At 38.3% G+C, this 21,180-nt stretch overlaps 1 protein-coding gene across 1 annotated transcript in view; it reads right to left on the reverse strand.

The window, feature by feature from the left end:
• Nucleotides 1-20,702, reverse strand: part of LOC126371695 (metabotropic glutamate receptor 2-like) — a 274,917-nt gene extending 254,215 nt beyond the window's left edge. Inside the window, exon 1 of the mRNA XM_050016996.1 lies at nt 20,552-20,702. The gene's annotated coding sequence lies outside the window, so the exon portion shown is untranslated. The remainder of the gene's footprint in view (nt 1-20,551) is intronic.
• Nucleotides 20,703-21,180: the final 478 nt, after the last annotated feature.

A 21,180-nucleotide genomic window follows, 5' to 3' on the forward strand; every position in this document is an offset into this window, starting at 1 on the left:
GACAGGGCGTCGCCGCGCCGGTTACCTGAAACTTGCGCGCTCTCTCAGGCAGGGTCGCCATGAGGAGGCTTCGGGTTCGTAAATGGAAACAACCGTTTCGTTTGAGCTATAATTTATTACTGACTCATATCATTCGTAGATACACTGATAAATTATAATACGATCAGACCGGTGATTATAATATGGCTCGGACTTAAAGTGCAAGTGCTGCACTGTTCCCCAAACGATGGAACATCTTACATCGTTTTCTGCGTGCCCGAACACCTGCACGCAGGAGGATCTGATGAGCGCTGCAGATAGCGCCATACTTGTTGCCAGGTTTTGGGCCGATAACTGGCCCCGATTCATGCAGACACCTTCCAATTTTATTTTAAGTTATTTTCTTATGTGCCGAAAAAGAAAAGGACGGATGATTGTCAACAAGTTAATTTTAAAATGAATGAATAACCCGTGCGAATAAAATAGGCATCTCGCTGGTATGCAATCCGTTTGAGATGCTATCTACTTAATTCTGTCGGGTTATTTCTACTTAAAATTGACGTGTATTCCATAAATTTTATGCCTGTCGATTAACCGTCACTTTCTTTTTCAACGGATAAGAAAATGACAGGTATAACTTAAAATTAAATTAGATGGCGTCTGCAAGAATTAGTACCACTATTTAGTTTGTCATCGACACGATAAGAAGAAGAAACGATTATTATGTGTGTAATTATATAAGTACACACTTCACTAACTAAATATTATAAAATTGGGTACCTCACAAAATTATATATCTCATTCACTCTCACATTTTTTTCATTCATTTTCGGAAATAGGAGTGATTTTATTTTATGTATAAGGCTACCTCCATAATAAGGTAACGTGTGTTTTCTTTGAGTTAAATCTGAACCTGATCCTATGATGTCAGATCTCATCACGAGATGAGCGGCAGAAACGGAAATTGAGTTTTTGAAGCTGATACGATCTTGAATTAAACATTACATGACGAAACATCGCGTGCTTGGTAAAACACATATCTGTTATAGAGATTGGGCTGCTAAACTCGGGATTGGAGTCGCTCACGTCTGAAGGTTTACCCTCGAGAGACAGTGACCCGTGGGTGATGCTAATCGAGAGACGCATTTATTGGTGGTAGGCTTCGGTCTACGGTTACCACTCTCCAGACAAAACCAAGCGACGAGACTCATTCATGTTCCGGCATAATGTCTGGAGATGCTGCTGGGGAAAAGACATGCGGCCAATGAGAAACTTTCCAATCGGCGTTCCCCAAAACACGATAGATGGCGTTGTTAAGTTGGATATAAATTTTGGATATAAATGTTGACCCTTTTTATTACACCAAGGTACAAATAAAACTTTCATCCATTATTCTCTCTTTATTTAAGAGCTACGCTCTTGTCGGTGGAGTAATCGCCTCCATTTTCATTACTCCATAGATAGGGCGTGTAGAACAGTGTTTCCCCCAATCGCCTTCCGTTCCGCAGTACACCGACCAACATTATTCTGGTCAAAATAATAAGAAGCAATATGTCAATCATCCTACTTTTTCAAACAATCAAGTGATTCAAGCCTGAAAAGTCCTTACACAATTGTTTCGACAATGTCCCCATCGAGATGCGAACCCGGACTTCCACATAGTGAGCCTAGGTGTATAATTAAATGCGCCGAATTCTCGCCAGCTATGTTCATGACCCATGCAATAAGGAGCGAGCATATTGCCATTAACCAAGCACAAATTCTGGAAACTACGTAACTTCAATTATTCAAAAAATACCTATCGCATAAAATAAGAATGAGTGTTGGTAGTACTGGCATTTTGCCCGCACATCGCGCGCGTTTCGATATATATACGTAAGCCAACTCTATTGGCGTAGTCGCTACGCGACAAATAAACCACTTCTACTAAATAAATGTGGGAAGCACGCTGCGGAGGAAAGAGCAATCTTAATATAATAAAGATGAACGGCCTCTGTGGTCCAGTGGTTGAGCGTTGGGCTCACAATCCGAAGGCCCCGGGTTCGAATCCCGGAAGGGACATATCACAAAAATCACTTTGTTATCCCTACCGGGATTTTAACTCGGGACCTTCGGATCGTGAGCCCAACGCTCAAACAACTGGACCACGGAGGCCTTTAACGTTATGGTCACTACGAAGTTTTATTTCACACTAATAATAGCTAATTTACAATATCCCCCTCCGGTTGATTGAGGGGAGGCCTGTGCCTGGCATTGGGACGTATATAAGGCTGTTTATGTTATGTACAATATCGCGCGGTGCCTAAATGCACTATGTTCGGACATGTCCCGTACAGATGTATCATTCGAGATTCGGCCGAACACCGAATTCTATCTAACACTATAAACCTTACATCACTCTATCTATTACAAAAAACCGCATCAAAATCCGTTGTGTGTTAAAGACAGAAAAAGCGACTTTGTTTTATACTATGTAGTGATTAATGGCGATAAGACTTATATATAGGCGTAACAACCTTGACGGTTATCGGAGGGACTGGCCAGTGTACGCGCAAGCCCTAGGTATAGTCCTGATATTTTTGGTTCCGAATATTGTTATTCCACCGACGCAATCACTCTATCTATTACAAAAAACCGCATCAAAATCCGTTGTGTAGTTTTAAAGATTTAGTACATAGTGATATAGTGACAGAAAAAGCGACTTTTTTATACTATGTAGTGGTAAGAACGAGATAGTAAATTTTCTTACAACGTTCACTGCACTGCGGCGATTTAATCAATTTCCTAAAAACCAAACCCTTATGATGACGAAAAGAATAAATAAGTAAGTAAAAAAATATCATTGAAACTTAAATTCAAGTTCTAATTAATAATTATAAATAAAATACAGGTTGTTAGTGATATCGTAACGAATACTAAAGGGGATGATTCAGACCATGATTCCGAGTTAATATCAAGTGGAATTTTCACATAGAAAAAGAACAATACTTGCCCTCAATAAACATTAACAGCACTTAGTTAGTTCCTTTCACTGCGAAACTAACACGTCACTTGCAATACGCGTTATTTTTGTCTCACTCGCCGACACCCTCATCCACTATTTGTCACTCACACATGTCTCGAGGCATTAGTGTTAATTTCCTGATTTCTCTTCCTAATGTTCCTGTTATAGTGGCGACTAATCAAATATTATGCGTTGCTATAAATCCGTGTTCTGTTCGGAAAATGCGTGGCTTTTACATTGTAATGTTAGGGCCCCGATACCGACCCCGCCGGCGTGGTCGACGATTTCCCTCATTCAGCGCTTATCGCTATCGACCCACTAGGGTCGATTAATTCTTTCAAATATTTTTCCTCTCAGACGACGCGCTGAGCCGAGGTTCGCGCCCAACTGGGCACCCTCAGGCCTGTTGTCTTAAACGTTGTACCGGGTGAGAGCCTTCGAAGGCTCACCATTTGTCCGGTCAAGTAGTTAATGCCATCTGCGGCAAATCTACAATAAGTCACGTCAAAAAAAACAGATTCTTCAATTCCCGCTCGGGTTATTCTAAATGTTCATTCACATCTTCGATCATACAATTGGTTCACATATTTTCTTTTCTTCAAATAACTTTTTAAGGTACTTAACTGTTGCTTACGTGCGTGTGGCGGAGGAGAGGAGTCCTAGTATGGCTTTGTAATAGACTACTCTGGGCGCCATCCCACTTGCGTCAGACAGAGTACTGCGGGGCGGAAGGCAAGAGGGAACCCACTGCCTTATTTTTCCCTAAAAAGTAGCATGGAAAATGCTGCACCGACAATAGCGTGGCTCTTAAATTGATGATGATGAACCGTTACGTATGTTAATTGAGACACCTGGGAGCAGCGTGGTGGAGTATGATCCTTACCCCCTCCGGTTGATATAGGGCAGGCCTGCGCCCCTGGACAATTCATACAAAACACCTCGTTTTACACACACACTACACATTGACGTTATCGTACAGGCGCAGTTGTGTGGGTGACGTCTGACGATTGAAGACTAAAGTAAGACCAAGGTGAGGTAAACCTAGTCAGTCCGGCCAAGTAGTTAATGCCATCTGCGGCAAATCTACAAAAAAAAAAGGTAAACATAGTTCAACCGCCGGTGGGGAGCGGAGACTTGTCGTTCTATACATAATATTATTCCTTATTCAATGCCTGTGCCAGTGAGTCGTATACAAACTGTTTACATAATAGACACTATACAAATATTAGTGTGTAAATATAACCTGATATCAACCTAGTAGAAATCAAATTGTAATAACGTTACAACTAGAAACACAATAGATACCTACATCAATTTTGTATGTAGACTAGAATATTGTTTAGCTTGTAGACATAAACAACCAAAATTCTGTATTCTTCGTCAAACAGAGAGTCTATCTACAAACGTGTGTATTGTAGATGACTCTCTTTGATATCTGAAGTACACCTACATCCTCAAGAGGCAGAGGTGTATGATACACCCACTCTTCGCCAGCTATGTTTAAGTCCCATCTAATGTGATGCTGTCAATGACTAGTAACGGCCTCCGTGGTCCAGTGGTTGAGACGTGTGGGTCGACTTTTATCGTGTGGGTCGTGAGGTGAAATACCAACCCCATCAACCCTGGTGTCAGGGTTATTACTGAGCCGCCAAAGGCCTCTGACATGGCTCATGTAACGACTACTTACTTACATCAGTAATTAGTAGCCGGGACCAACTGCTTAACATGCCTTCCGAAGCACGGATCATCTTACTTTTTGGACAGTCAGGTGATCAGCCTGTAATGTCCTGACCAAACTAGGGATCAGAAAGTGATTTTTATGATATGTCCCCTCCGCGATTCGAACCCGGGACCTCCGGATCGTGAGCCCAATGCGTTGAGCTGGAGCACGGAGGTCGTAAGGTCACTGACTCACTCATCAGGAAATCTTAGAGACTGCAAGTGGTAGAAGTCGAGCTTGATTAAGTTTTCGAACGCCGGAACGCAGATCTCAACCAGACACAATATAAAGTCTATTGTGTCTGATATCTCAGCAGATGATGAGTACAGTCATGAGCAATATAATGTACCCACTTCAGGACTCTGTCGCACTAACATATTTGACATTTAGTGAGACTTACAGTTCAATTCGTCAAAAAAGTTAATGTGACACGGTACCAAAGTGTATACATATTAATGCTCGTGACCATACCTCAAGTACCTCAGTTGCGCAACCATGGCGTGTGTCAAAATCGAAGCAAATTGAATTCCATAGTGTCTGCTTACCCCAGTGGGAAATAGGCGTGAGTTTATGTATGTATGTAGAAGCTTTTCTAGGTATATATGGACATTGCTGACCTTAGCAAGTAAGTAGCGTATCGCCAGAGTATAATATAATTGCTATAAGGAAAATTAGGACACAACGTAATCCTATCCTTTAAATCTTTTCAGTGTAGACTTTGTTAGAACAAAGCGACCGCAATTGTTTAATTAAGTATGTAGGTAAGTGCCAACCACAGGACTTACAGTCGTCAGAAATTCTTTGTTTGAATTCTATTGTCCTTCTTTCGAGACAGGAAATAAATGAAGTACATAGCTCGAAACTAAAAGATTAGTTCGAACTAAGTTCTTTTGTAAAGAGAAATGGGGCAACGAAAATAGTTTGCGAGTACAAGTTTCTAAGTTGTTAAAGTGGAAAGTGTCTAATTAATTATAGAACAGAAAGTACCTACTTACCAACAGTATCGCTTCAGCTCAGTCATAGAATAAACAATAAAACAACATAGAGAGGACACTCTCCGTCCCGCGCGGTTGATTTACCCTACCCCTCGCCCCGCAATAGAGGCGTCTTTAGTCTTATAATTTAAGCCATAAGTTGTTAAGGAATAAGGGAGCGCGCGCGGAATATCCGTCTCGCTTGCGCGCATCTAGTAGGGAGCATATGGTAAAAACGAGATTTTTAGACGGAGACATTCGAGCCGTGGCTCTTTTTGTTCGGTTTTACACGTGATCACACTGAAATTTGCAGCTACGCTGCGCGGGTTCTTTCCCACTCTTACACATAGAATAAACAATAATAAAATAATATAGCATCACGCCTGTATCCCCGAAGGGGTAGACACCTTTGCAGTACACCCACTTCTCGCTATGTTTAAGTCCCATGTAATAGGTGGCGAGCCTATTGCCATTAACCGGGCACAAGTCTTGGAATCAATTAACTATGATCCAAACATGAATCCAAACTACACCTCCCAAAACCTTTTGTTTCGCCGTCCGAGAGACCTCCGCCAGGTCTTGATTTGCCTTGGCTTACCTGGAAGTCTCTAAATAGACTTCGGACTCAGGTGGGCCGAATTAAGGACAATTTGTTCAGGTGGGGTTTCTCGGATGGCTCGGACTTAAAGTGCAAGTGCGGCACTGTTCCCCAAACGATGGAACATCTTACATCGTGTCCTGCGTGCCCGAACACCTGTACGCAGGAGGATCTGATGAGCGCTGCAGATAGCGCCATACTTGTTGCCAAGTTTTGGGCCGATACAATTTAGTTTGTCATCGACACGATAAGAAGAAGATGAATCCAAACTCATCAAGTCGAATTTAGTGGCTTAGAGCCCAAGCCAGGATTCGAACCAATGTCACTACGATGTAATAATGATGGAAAAAAAATCTCATGCAGTATAATATATGTTTTTGTAAACTACTTTGTTTTCATAGTAAGTATAAGTAAATATTATTATGTATTCATTGAAGTTGTATTTGTGGGAGACACGGCTTCCGTGCCTCACTTAGCAGGGTCCACAGAATACCAGCGTCGTGGCTCGCGCCGCGGCTTATGCTGAGTGAGGCCCTTTTATAAAGGACACCACCACCATCGTTGACCAGTCCATACACTCAATTATTTGTATTTCTCGTGTATGTTATTTTTATTATGTGTTTTGTTTGATTGTAAGTTGTGTGTTACTCCGTGTTTTAAATTATATACTTATTTGTTTTGTATTTGTTACTGTGGTGTCCCTTTATAATAAACGATTCTTTCTTTCTTTCTTTCTAATCCTAATATTTTCCCGTTTTATTATCACAACAAGCGATTTGTTTACTTCCGTGAATGGTTTCTATTTTATCAAATCGCGGAGGGATTCTTTAAAACAAATATTTTTTCAAGGATTTGGGACGAAGTATTTCGATTGTGGCAATATTATTATTTTTATCTGTCAGGAAACTCAATAATAATATAAAATCTGAACAGAATGGGTACACAATAGTAAACACAGTACTCATTTATATGACGCCGCCGGAGGGAAATCAACCGACTGGGAAAGGAACATTACTAAATCTTTGCTATACTTACTGTTGATGTCACTTCACTAATCTTGTTGGCTTTGAATTCCAACGAGTTCTATTTCCCGCGGTAATTTAATATTGTTTTTAAGTTTAATATGTATACCTATATTTATTTATTTATTTATTTGTACATAAAACAGACACAAGAAACATACAAAGAAAACAGATAGTACAGGCAAGCTTATATTTAAATAAATATTATGTTTAATTGTAACAGCCTGTAGAGTAGTCGTTAGACGTTTGGTTCACCATCTGGAGGGCCGGGTTCGATTCCCGTTGGAAGCCGATGGTCCCGGCTCTGAGCCGTAAAATCACCTCCATTGATCCCGCAGTAGAGCAGCGTGGTGGAGTATTCTCCATACCTCCTCCGGTCGATTGAGGGGAGGCCTGTGCCCAGCAGTGTAACGTATAGAGGGTGTTAATGTCATCCACTGACTGCCTGACAGCTGGCTGTGTATGTGTGTAATCGGCTCACCACATAATAATATCACGTTGGTGTAACAGAAAACTTAGTGAGATGTGGGCACTTAGTTCATCTTGCGATGGATGTATCTCTAACTACCCCAATTGGGATTGGAATCGTGAGCTTATGCTATGTTATAATCGACTCTCTCTCTCTCTTTATTTAAGTGCTGCGCTCTTGTCGATGGAGTGTCGAACGGTGGTTGCCCCAATCGCCTTCCGTTCCGGTCTTATAATCGACTATGCTGAAGGAAAGACTATGCTTTTTACCTAATAATATTATTTTTTTCATCCCTTTTGTATAAGGTTCCTAGACTAAGAAAGCATAACATCACACTTGTACCCCCTAAAGGGTAAGCAGAGACGTATAGTATGTTTTACGACTTCCTGACAGCTATTTTTAACTCCCATAGGGGGCTTAATAGTTCTTTTTAATTGTATTATTTGATTTTAGAATCCAGTATTTTTTTTAAATGTTTATATTGATGTTCATTAGTGCCCGGTTAAGGGCAATAGGCTCGCCCTTAACCGGGCACAGATCCTGAAAACCACGTGATATCAATTCAATATCAATCTATGACGCAAATATGAATTCAAACTGAGAAAGCAAGCAGAAATAATTAATGAACATCAATATAAACATTTAAAAAAATACTGGATTAGAAAATCAAATAATACAATTAAAAAGAACACAATTCTGTTGTCTGGGAGTCTTTGTAGTGAGGTCATGGCGCCGTTAATTTACGTAAATTTTATTCTTCGCCAATTTCGGAAACTCTTCAAGCTTGTCTAACAGGCATGACAGCTTATGATCAAAGCGAGTTAGGAAGCATTTGTTAAATTAAAAAATATACGACTTTCCTCATACGGAACAACTTCAAATTCTCTCTCGTAGATGTGAAATCAAAGAAAAATACCTAAGTATAATAATTACCTAAACAAGAGATGTACAATCAAAGAGTAAAAGTTCAGTCACTGAGCCCAGCGCCGCGAATTATTTGTTTTATTTTTTTGACGTGACTTATTGTAGATTTTCCGCAGATGGCATTAACTACTTGACCGGACAAATGGGGAGCGCTGAAGACAACAGACCTGAGGGTGCCCAGTTGGGTGCGAACCTCGGCTAAGAGCGTCGTCTGAGAGGAAAAATATTTGAAAGAATTAATCGACCCTAGTGGGTCGATAGCGATAAGCGCTGAATGAGGGAAATCGTCGACCACGCCGGCGGTGTCGGTATCGGAGTCCTGAAGTTTTTGGTGTCGCGAGCTGATTGGCTGCCTCTATAGCTAGAGTAATCGAGTCGTCGGGATCGTATATTACGTCCTTCGGACACCGATAATTTTCAGTACCGTCCGTAAGCGGAATTTATTCGGAAGTCGCAACTACCAGGGGGAAGTGATTTGTAACAGTGGTAAAATTATTTTTTATTATTTTTTTAATTAATTCGGAGTACCAACAACTATAACTATACAATGAATGATTACAAATTCAATTAAAAACAAAGTCATTTAGAGGTATTCGCAAATTAAAACATATGATGTTACAGACTTTTCATCTAAGAAGTTAAGACACAGTGTAAATAATCATCATCAGCCCATTAACGTCCCCACTGCTGGGGCACGGGTCTTCCCTATGGATGGACAGGGAGATCGGGCCTTAAACCATCACGTGGGCCCAGTGCGGATTGATGGTTATTAACGACTGCTAATGCAGCCGGAACCAACGGCTTAACGTGCCTTCCGAAGCACGGAGGAGCTCGAGATGAAAGTTGCTTAACTTCAACAATCGCAGACCGAGCGCGTTTACCACTGCGCCACCGAGCCCCACTCTTGGACCATTAGGCTACGTTCACACGGCGACTATTCGATTCGATATTTTCTCGCTTACGGGAGTACCGTATACGGGACGGCTATTCACACGGTGCGAGGCCCACGGTTTTTTCTCGTATACGGTCATCCCGTACACGTGACAATGATTAATAATGATTTATCCCATATTATGGGTCGATCCTCTATATGCGTGATAAATGACTCGATCGTAATCGGCAATCCGTCCTCCATCATAACAAACGACCTTAGCAAACGACGTTCCGAACACGACTGGCGGCTGCCTGCCCCCGCGTGCGTCTCGTGTACGAGAAACCAGTTTGTCCGTGTGAACTTCTCAACGTAAACGCAAGCGCCAATGAGTATCGCATTCGTTAAAATCGTTTCGATAATCTCGCATTCCCGGTGGTAAGACCCTACGGTATACGGTAAAAAATATGTCTCGAATACGCGATTTTCTCGTATAGACGCCGTGTGAACGATTTTAAAAATTGCTATACAAATTTGGCTGTCACTACGATATTCGATAAAATCTCGTATACGATATACGTGAAAAATGACTCCGTGTGAACGTAGCCTTAGTTGTCATAATTATAACAGTTATGTTTTTGTAGGTGGTTTTGATCTATTATAAAAACGACATGTAACCAGGAGGTCTTACAACCAGTTAATTTATTATTTTGCAAGAAACTGATGGGACTTTTGCAGCTTATCGTACATAGAGTCTTCATAAAGCTATTCATTCTCCAAGTAAGTGATATAAGTAATAAGGATACCTCAAAAATATGCGTTGAATAAATTATTCTGAATTCCGACCACATTCCGACATTTTGCGCGCTGCAGCCAAGCAATACACTAGTACTTAGGTCCAAAGAGTTCGCTTACTGGGGCATCCGACGACGGCCATCTTCTAAACATCATTATAATCTAATGCCTACCTATTAAATTTTAATAGATTAGTATTCAAAATAAAATACCTATTTACTCTACTTTGAACCGGCGTGCGAGTACGAAACGATTGATGAATGAAGAAGCAAAATAAGTGTGTCAGGATCGAAGCAAAATTAAATGGAATTCCGTAGTCTCTGCTTACCCCGGCGCGAAATAGGCGCGAGTTTATGTATGTATATAAATAAACAAGTTGTCAACATATTTAATTGTTTTGTTGGTAAAAATTTTGGAAATTTTCCGTATTCATATTTTAGTTTTTAAACTTATTAATCAAATCAAATCAAATATACTTTATTGCACAGAACTAAATTTCAACAATCAATTTCAAGAATACAGTACAATTTGGGCGGCCTTATTGCTTACATATTTTATTTATTTCTATCATAACTGTGTTTATTTATTTGTTTCTTTTCTTTTATATGACTTGTCATTTGTAAAACATGCATTAGCTATAAAGAAATGAGAAACGACAAGAAAATAATTAACACTTACGAAAAGTTTCACTGAAAGCTATAAATTAAATTAAGTTCTTAACTACAATTAGAGTTAGTCAAACGAACTAATTTAATCTTACTTTTAGTCTTAGATAGAATATTTTAAGTTTTCTTAAACTATCTTAGTTTAATTAAGTACATTGTGTCTTTACTTTTTGGTACTAGTTTCGATATTAAATAAGTTTATATAACACAGTTTGTGTTAAATCGTTTCAAATTTGTATATTAATTTATTCAGATAATTAATAAAATATGTATTGTAACTAAAATATATATATTGTATTGTAAGGCCGGTTAAAGGATGTGTGACCACAAAAAAAGTTTTCATCTCGAGCTCCTCCGTGCTTCGGAAGGCACGTTAAGCCGTTGGTCCCGGTTGCATTAGCAGTCGTTAATAACCACCAATCCGCACTGGGCGCGTGGTGGTTTAAGGCCCGATCTCCCTATACATCCATAGGGAAGGCCCGTGCCTCAGCAGTGGGGACGTTAATGGGCTGGTGATGGTGGTGGTGGTATTGTAACTATAAGCTCTTAAGGGCCAGTCTTTTAAAAAATAAACCTCATTGACCAACTCATCATCCCCCTAGTGTTATCCCGTTCATCCTCGAGGTCCGCTTACATAACCTGAAGGTCCGGCTTATTACAGAAGCGACTGCCTCGTATCCTATCGGAAAATTCAAAATGTACTTAGGCGTTTTTTATAATTTTCAGTGCCCCTAGAAAAGGTTCAGTACGATCTACTTTGAACCTACGTGCGTGTATGAAACAATTGATGAATGTGGAAGAAGCATTTTGTTTTTGTATTATATTTAAATAGCAAATTATATCCTTATATTATATCGGACTAACATTAAAAAGTATATTTTTTATGAGATTTGGAGTGCAACTATTTGGCTGGACAAACAGTTGAGCGCTGACGGCTCTTACCCGATACAAAATTTTAAATAACCTATCTGAGAGTATCTGAGTTGGGCGCGAATCTCGGCTCGGGAGAGGATTATATTTCAAATAATTCATGGACCCTAGTGAACCGATAACAATAAGCGCTGAGCAAGGAAAATCGTCGACCGCGCCGGCGGGGTCGGTATCGGGGTCCTGAAGTGTCAGTTGTCTGTAAACTGATTAACCGCCTCTAAGGCTAAAAGTCTAATATTAAAAAGTAAAAAGAAACGGCGAACGATTCATGAATGTGCAGGAAGCTAGAGAAGTACCTATGTCAGGATCGAAGCAAATGGAATTACATAGTCTCTGCTTACCCCGGTGGGAAATAGGCGTGAGTTTATGTATGTACCTATGCATTTTCAGTTCCGTATAGTGCTTTAAACTGCTTAGAATCCAAAAATAAACCAAATTATGAGAAAAGCCATTTTCAGTTCGCGTTGTTCGGTTTACTTTACACGCAGTAAAAACTTAAAATCTCAATTAAATATTTCGGACAAGAAAAACCTCTATCACTTTTTAGTACAATCAAGTAAACGTTCTATTATTTTCGTTATGGTGTCACATAAAGCCTGTATAATTGTTTTTGTTTTCTAGTATGAGTTCTTCTTATCGTGTGGGTTGTGAGGTGGAGTACCAACCTCATCAACCATGGTGTCAGGTTTACTACTGATCCGCCTAAGGCTCATGTAACGACTACTTACTTACATCAGTAAGTAGTAACCGGGACAATGGCTTAACGTACTTTCGTACAATCTGGTGATCAGCCTGTCCTATCCAAACTAGGAATCACAAAGTAATTTTCGTGATATGTCCCCTCCGGGAATCGAACCCGAGACCTCCGGATCGTGAGCTCAACGCTCTGGACCGCGGAGATCGTTATGACTGTTGTATATAGATTGTATAAGTCTCTTCGGTACAGTCATTTTCAATTTGTGATTTGATTATTATTCGATGAGGTGGAAGAAATGGTTTCGCTAACAAATGATTGGATTTGGAGGTAATCACGGCAATGTTTGTGCCTCGTCACTGTGCCAGCTGCTTTACGTAATCGAAGGAAGTTGGTACTTGATGGAAATTAACGATCACAACATAAGCCCACGACGATGTGTGTCATGTTCCGTATACTTCCAAAGTCGGAACATTCTCAGCTGTAAAATGAGGAACTTAAATAAAACGGGTCGTCATTTATACCCAAAAACAAAGATAAAGGATGCATATGCATGATGTTATCCACGCAATTAGAAGTATCTCTCTCTCTCTATTTAAGAGCTGCGCTCTTGCCGGTGGAGTAACCGCCATTCCTCTCTTCTTCCCGCCAAAACCTTCACCTCCCGATACGACACGACCTGCACCTTCTCTTTTATTTGTTTCATAAATGTTATCCTAGGTCTACCCCGTCCTCTCTTCCCTTCAATTTTTCCTTCTATAATGTTTGTTATAAATGAATCGTGTCGTATCAGGTAATTAGAAGTATAAACGAAGAAAAAACTCAGCAACGCCATCTATCGTGTTTTTGGGAAACTGCTATTGGAAATTCCCTCATTGCTGCGAAAGTTATGTAAAAATAGCTTTATTACTTTAACTTTAAGAAGATAGGATCAGAGTAGAAAAAAGAATAATTTCCTTACTAATTAAGATGTTTACAACAGAAGCATTCGCACTTTGGGAACTAAATTAATCACAGTTGGGGTAGTCAGTGGTACATTCATCGCAAGATGAACTAAATAGCCACACTTCACCGAGCTTTCTGTTAGACTTGCTGCCAGTTGGTGAGCCGTATCACCCCATGAATCAACTTTGTCAGTGAAACCTCCACCTAAAATAAATTAATTGTTAACATTCACAACTTTGTTCCGTTTTCACAGAGTCCTCTTACCTAACCAGAGGATTTCATGAGAGCAGAAGGAATACCAGCCCAATATAAGTTAAGTCACATTAGTCACATACCTCCGAAACGCATTTCTCGGGAACGTGGGTTTCCTGGCAATGCTTCTTCGTGACTTGATGACATGATAATCATATAAGATGCAGACATGATTTCTAAAACAAATTCTTAAATCATTGACTGCTTGACTAGTTAGCGTAATAGAGTCATCAGAATCGTATAATTACATCCTTTGTATTGAACTGTATCTATTAAAAGATGCACACAGCAGAAAAAACGGGAAAAATGAGGAATAAGAGATAGAGCAATAAGGCCGCCCATATTGTACTGTATTCATGTGTTTTATCTGATTGTTAAATTTTGTTGTGTGCAATAAAGTATATTTGATTTGATTTGATTTGATTTGTAAAATGGGTGAGGACGCGAGGATTTGTATGAAAACGCAAAGAAAATCTCACGCCTCAATATCTTGCGCGCTCATTCCGCTATATCGGCTGTGTGTGAAAATAGTAATAGACTGTTAAAACTAAGTGTTGATATTTGGCACAGTCGAGTCGATATTGCAACGTTTTCATTTCGGCTGCACAAAATGTGGTGGCACCAGATGCTGGGAATTCTGATTGCTAGCAAACGGAATGAGAACCCAGTGCGAATGTATCGAGACGGTTCTAAATAATAATGGCTCCAGTCGTAGTTTACAATCACGGAATAGAAGAAAAACGTTGGAAAGACCATAACGCGAATATTGCCGCTTTATATTTCATCATCTCCCTAGCATTATCTCGTTTTTCACAGGATCCGCTTACCTAACCTGAAAATTTGACAGGTCTTGTTTTTTAGAGAAGCGACTGCCTATCTAACCTTCTAACTCGCGAAGGGAAAACCAGCCTAATACTGGTTAGGTCACATACCTCAAAAAATGCATTTCTCGGGAATGTGGGTTTCCTTACTATGTTTCCTTCACCGCTGAGCACGTGATAATCATTTATGATCCAAACATGAAATCGAAAACAAATTTGACAATCATTGGTTTAGACCTGTGCTGGATTTGAACTTGCGACCTCAAAGTGAGAGGTAACCGTTCTACCAACTGGGCAACCACAGCTCCTCATAATGAGCGGACAGTCATGAGCAATATAATGTACCCACTTTAGGACTCTGTCGCACTAACATATTTGACATTTAGTGAGACTTACAGTTCAATTTGTCAAAAAAGTTAATGTGACATGGTACCAAAGTGTATCATATTAATGCTCGTGACCGTACTTACTTACTGTCTTAAGGCTGCAGTCTCCGCAAGACTGAGTCGTTACGAGTTTTTGATGACAGAAAATATTCAAATTCTGAATTCTGCAACTGGAGACTAGGCCCTTAAATAATAAGTACACGAATCTATATATATATGAATACAATTAACTGTGCTCATTTAATAATCAACTAATTCCATTAAATGTACTAAGACGTTCAAACACTTGACAATCTTCTCAGAAATGGGTGGCTTCAACCTTCACAATTTCACAACCTTGGAATTGAGGATGCTCTCAGCTTAGACCTCTGTTATTGACTGATAAGAGCTTAGTTCTACTTGAGGTGGTTCTAAGTAGGTACTACTAGACTACTTTAGATCAAGATGTCTTTGCTGATCAGGGGCAAATGAGGGTTAATAAAGGGGGAAGTTACTAGTTAGACGTGAGGGGGGTAATAAGCTGGGGGGATAAGTTAGGGGGCTACTTAAAGGAGATTTTTGGCAGCGTCATAAAATAATACTTGGCAATACCCGTTTGAGAACAAATATTAGGCAGCCAAATTAGGTAGGTACTGACATTGTATTACTAACAACATTTATAATATAACTTTTTAAAATTTTAGTTATTGTTTAGGTTTAAATTTTTTTTGGTACTTATACTAAAAGTAATTTTTAAACAATTTGTATGTGTATGTATGTCTATAGAGGGTGTTAGTGACATCGTAACGAATACTGAGGGGGATGGTTCAGACCATGATTCTGATATCAAGTGGAATTTTCCATCGCAATTTTTTCGTTACGATGTCACTAACAGCCTGTACGGTATATCTCTCTCGTCACGTAGATCAGCTCGAAGAAATCTCTAAGACGGTGATACGGCTCACCACCTATCAGGTTCGTTTGACAGAAAGCTCGGCGAGGTGTGGGTACTTAGATGGTTCTGCTATGGATGTACTTACCTCTGACTACCCCAAATAGGATATAGTCGTGAACTTATGTTATGTTTGAATGTTCTAGTGATTTATGGTTTCACCTCCACTGGGATTATGTGCGTGGGTTGGATCTGTCTGTCACCTGTTACCGACTGATAAGGCAACATTAAGGTAAGTACCTAGTACCTTCGCAGTGGTAGGTAAGTTTAGAGCAAATCCCATCAATCAATCACTCTGAAGTTAGGATCTTTTGTTAACTTAAGGGCTCATTACACTATACGATCCATCAGGACCGATGCGTCGGGATCGGGTAGTGTAATAGCCACAATTTCGCGTTACATTTTATACCCGATTCATCCGACGCGATCGATCAGATATTGTAATAAGGCCTTTAGAGAGACGGGCGCACATTGGGTCGAAAGTGCTATTGCAGGGACTTACGATTCAACTTTCGATTATCACATATTTGATTATGCCAATAGATAGAGCTAATTAAACACAATAAATGTTATGTTAGGTCATTTTTTCCTAAACTTTATACTTTGGTCAGAAAAAAACATTTTCTGTTTTTTTTTGTATGAAACGTATCAAAGACAGTTAAATTTCTGCCAAGTCCATACCGATCCAGCTGCGAGACCTTATTTTCTGTAATCTTTGTCTAGTTGACTACTCAAATGCAAAATCAGCATCTGCCTAAAGTTGCAATTCTTTGAAAGAAATGGGTCAGAAAAGGACAAAAAATTCAACATTTCAAAATTCAGTTTTATGTTTTATTAATTTATTATAAGCTTAGTTCTATGTTAAATACTATACAGAAATACATTACAACACAAGTGACAAAGTTAAAATGAACAAAAAATTATTTTGAAGGTACCTACCCAGAACATAATAATTAATGAATAACCTTTACTTATGGTTTTTCGTTATAAAATTTCTCAAAATTAATTAACCTCTATATATCACTATTGCTCGCCATAAATTGTGACAATACATTCTTACAACTCTTATTAATTGGTTACCTACATAAGTTTTAACAAGATAATAATATAATCTTAAGAGATAAACAAAAATATACTAAGTACTTAACTTGTAAAAGACAAAAGATATTAAATACAAAAAAGTTAGCCATTATTTTAAAATGCTATTCACTTCACTATCACTAGAACTATCTTCTAAATTACTTATGTCTATAAATTCTATATCAGATTCAAGCGGATAATGCAGCAAAAGCTCTCTGGCTTCGGAAGAAAGAATCATTCCCTTTTGCTTTGTCATTCGACGTCTAAGACTCGTTATCACTGGATCAGAAGACAATAGAAGATTATGCAAAATGTCTTCATTTGTCGCTGTCCTACTTATTTTTCTGGAATGGTTCTCTCTGTATTTCCGGAAGTCTTTGTTACGAGCTTCTGCTGCTTCTTCAGATAGTTTTCCTATGGGCATAGCACCAAAATGTTTAATTATATCTGCTCCATAGATCAATAACTCGATGGCATGTAATACCATGGATAAAATTCCACCAGTGTTTTTACAGTACTGAGAAAATTTTGGATTTTATCCATTTTTGGTGCTATGCCCATAGGAAAACTATCTGAAGAAGCAGCAGAAGCTCGTAACAAAGACTTCCGGAAATACAGAGAGAACCTTTTCAGAAAAATAAGTAGGACAGCAACCCTGACACCAGGGTTGATGGGGTTAATCCACCTCACAATCCACACGATAGAAGAGAAGAAGAGAGTAGGACAGCGACAAATGAAGACATTTTGCATAATCTTCTATTGTCTTCTGATCCAGTGATAACGAGTCTTAGACGTCGAATGACAAAGCAAAAGGGAATGATTCTTTCTTCCGAAGCCAGAGAGCTTTTGCTGCATTATCCGCTTGAATCTGATATAGAATTTATAGACATAAGTAATTTAGAAGATAGTTCTAGTGATAGTGAAGTGAATAGCATTTTAAAATAATGGCTAACTTTTTTGTATTTAATATCTTTTGTCTTTTACAAGTTAAGTACTTAGTATATTTTTGTTTATCTCTTAAGATTATATTATTATCTTGTTAAAACTTATGTAGGTAACCAATTAATAAGAGTTGTAAGAATGTATTGTCACAATTTATGGCGAGCAATAGTGATATATAGAGGTTAATTAATTTTGAGAAATTTTATAACGAAAAACCATAAGTAAAGGTTATTCATTAATTATTATGTTCTGGGTAGGTACCTTCAAAATAATTTTTTGTTCATTTTAACTTTGTCACTTGTGTTGTAATGTATTTCTGTATAGTATTTAACATAGAACTAAGCTTATAATAAATTAATAAAACATAAAACTGAATTTTGAAATGTTGAATTTTTTGTCCTTTTCTGACCCATTTCTTTCAAAGAATTGCAACTTTAGGCAGATGCTGATTTTGCATTTGAGTAGTCAACTAGACAAAGATTACAGAAAATAAGGTCTCGCAGCTGGATCGGTATGGACTTAGCAGAAATTTAACTGTCTTTGATACGTTTCATACAAAAAAAACAGAAAATGTTTTTTTCTGACCAAAGTATAACGTTTAGGAAAAAATGACCTAACATAACATTTATTGTGTTTGATTAGCTCTATCTATTGGCATAATCAAATATGTGATAATCGAAAGTTGAATCGTAAGTCCCTGCAATAGCACTTTCGACCCAATGTGGGGCGTTGCGGATCCGTTGCGTCGTCGCAACGGACTGTTTATATTGAGTGTCGCGTCGCAACAACAAGACATGTAGTTGTGATTTAAATGCAGAAGAAGACTGAGCGTTACAGCTTCGACGACGCAAAAGCAAAGCATTATGTAGCATAGAAATAGAAATACAAATTCAAAAATATCTGTCTTAAGTAGGTAACATAGTTACACTTCGAATCGTCATTTTACATAACGAACGTCTCATCCGCCTAAAATTACTGCAGCTTCTCACAACCTGTATAGCTGGGGAAAAGAAGCTGCAAGAAAAACCTCGGCACAGGGCTTTAGACGTTCTTTTTAAAAAAAACATAAACATAAAATATTATTATACAATTGGGTAATTTAGCTGCCTAATATCAGTTCTCAGACAGTAAAGTTAATCCCATGCATTCATATCTTCTAAATACTCACTAACCTTATAATAACCTTTAGTGCAAAGTTTCTGTTTAACTACTGTCTTAAAACATTTGAAAGGCAAATTCTAAATGTCAATGGGAATCTTATTGTAAAAAAGTATACATTGCCCCTTAAAAGATTTAGTGATCTTATGTAATCGACTGACTTGTAAAGCAAGTTTATTTTTATTCCGGGTATTAACAATGTACCGATCGCTATTTTTTGCAAACAATCATAAGTATATATTTTTTACATAATATATTAAGTATATCATTATAATTTAAACGTACATAACTCCGACAGTACGACGTCGCAACGCATCTACATCGTGTGACCTCGCTTTTACCTCTTGAATAATTTGGGGGTAATGAGAACTTAGCTTTAGAAAAGTACGGGTAGGCAGTAGTGGCAAGGACCACTTCCATCTCCTTTTTTAAATCTGTATCATGTATTCTTTCATTAATTCTCTCTATATTTCCGAACCATACTTTTTCAATTGAGTCGTGTACTAGGTTCAAAATAAATTATGAAATTCTGATTCACTATAAAGACAGATCTAAAACTAACGAAAAACATTTTCTTTTTCCTATTTAACTTATTAATGAATTTTAATCAAGAAATTCGTAATAATAAGTCAGACATTTTATCACGTTTCTCTATGACGTCTTAGGTTGGTGGCTTTTTCGTAGAAATTCCATAATAATTTCGTGTTTTGACGTTTAGTAAAAAGCAACTGATTTGACTAGTTGGAAATTAGTCTATTAAATTTATGAAATTTAAATTTGTAGTCGACAAATTTATTCTAAACTGTTATCGTAAATATTAAATGAAGGTACCTGCTCAGGTGTCAAATAACTATGTAACGGTCGCTCATAATTCTCCGATTCGTTAAATAGGTACCTACATCTTCTTCTTCTAATCCTGTTATCCCCTGTTAGGATGTAGGGCTCGAATAACAGATTACCTACCTACCTACTTATATATTCTTTGTTTCTTAAATCACCAAAAATCTGTGATACATACCAAAGTGACCATACGGTCATGAGCATTAATATGTATACACTTTGGTACCATGTCACATTAACTTTTTTGACTAATGGAACTGTAATTCTTACAAAATTTCAGATATGTTAGTGCGACAGAGTCCTAAAGTGGGTACATTATATTGCTCATGACTGTACTTATATGGACCTGTCCATACAATATGGACCTACACTATATCTTGCTAAAAAAACATTAATCGTTGTCCAATTTTTCCTTGTATACCTACCTACATTTTTAATTTACAAAAAAAATCACTAAAAATATTATCATTGGCCTTAAATTCCTAACATTATCTATCACATAAAATATCAAAACAAACAAGTCAACTTTAGAACTTCAAAATCACACTTACCTTTTTAACGGACATCTCAAAACACCATCACACGAAAACCAATTCACTGACGATTAAAAAAAATTACCTCAATCACGCACTAAACTTCGAACACTAAGGGTACGGGATAAAGTTTCGAAATACCGGGAATAGGGCTCACACGTCCGCACTCCGCGACTGTCGCCCAAATACTGACGAGAGACGTGTAAAACGGCGTGTATTTTGCCGTACGGTTGGCGCACGACAAGATGTAATATAATGTCCAAAGAGAATATAATCACAAAAAGGTTGTAGTTGACAGATATTTTGGGGTTTTTTGAATAGAATATATTTATTTACATGAATAAGAAAAATGTGTCGCTTGTATGTGGGACTGGGAGCAAATAGACCGCGTACAGTTGTTCAACTTCCCGGACTTGTTAAATTCATTCAAGGGATTGTGTCATTTCTAACACAATGTACCATTATCATATAGGCGGTGATAGACTGACCACCGTAAAAGGTTCAACATACTTTAATAAGCACTTTTATTATCTATAAAAATACTGCAATTCGGTTTTTGATTACCTACTTGTGGTTCTGACTGCCCTTTTAGGCAGAATTTTTGTAACTATTTGTATAATAATTTCCCATGCATTGATAGTCAATGT

Source organism: Pectinophora gossypiella, chromosome 13 (genome assembly GCF_024362695.1).
Source record: "Pectinophora gossypiella chromosome 13, ilPecGoss1.1, whole genome shotgun sequence".
In the NCBI taxonomy this organism is placed as follows: domain Eukaryota; kingdom Metazoa; phylum Arthropoda; class Insecta; order Lepidoptera; family Gelechiidae; genus Pectinophora; species Pectinophora gossypiella.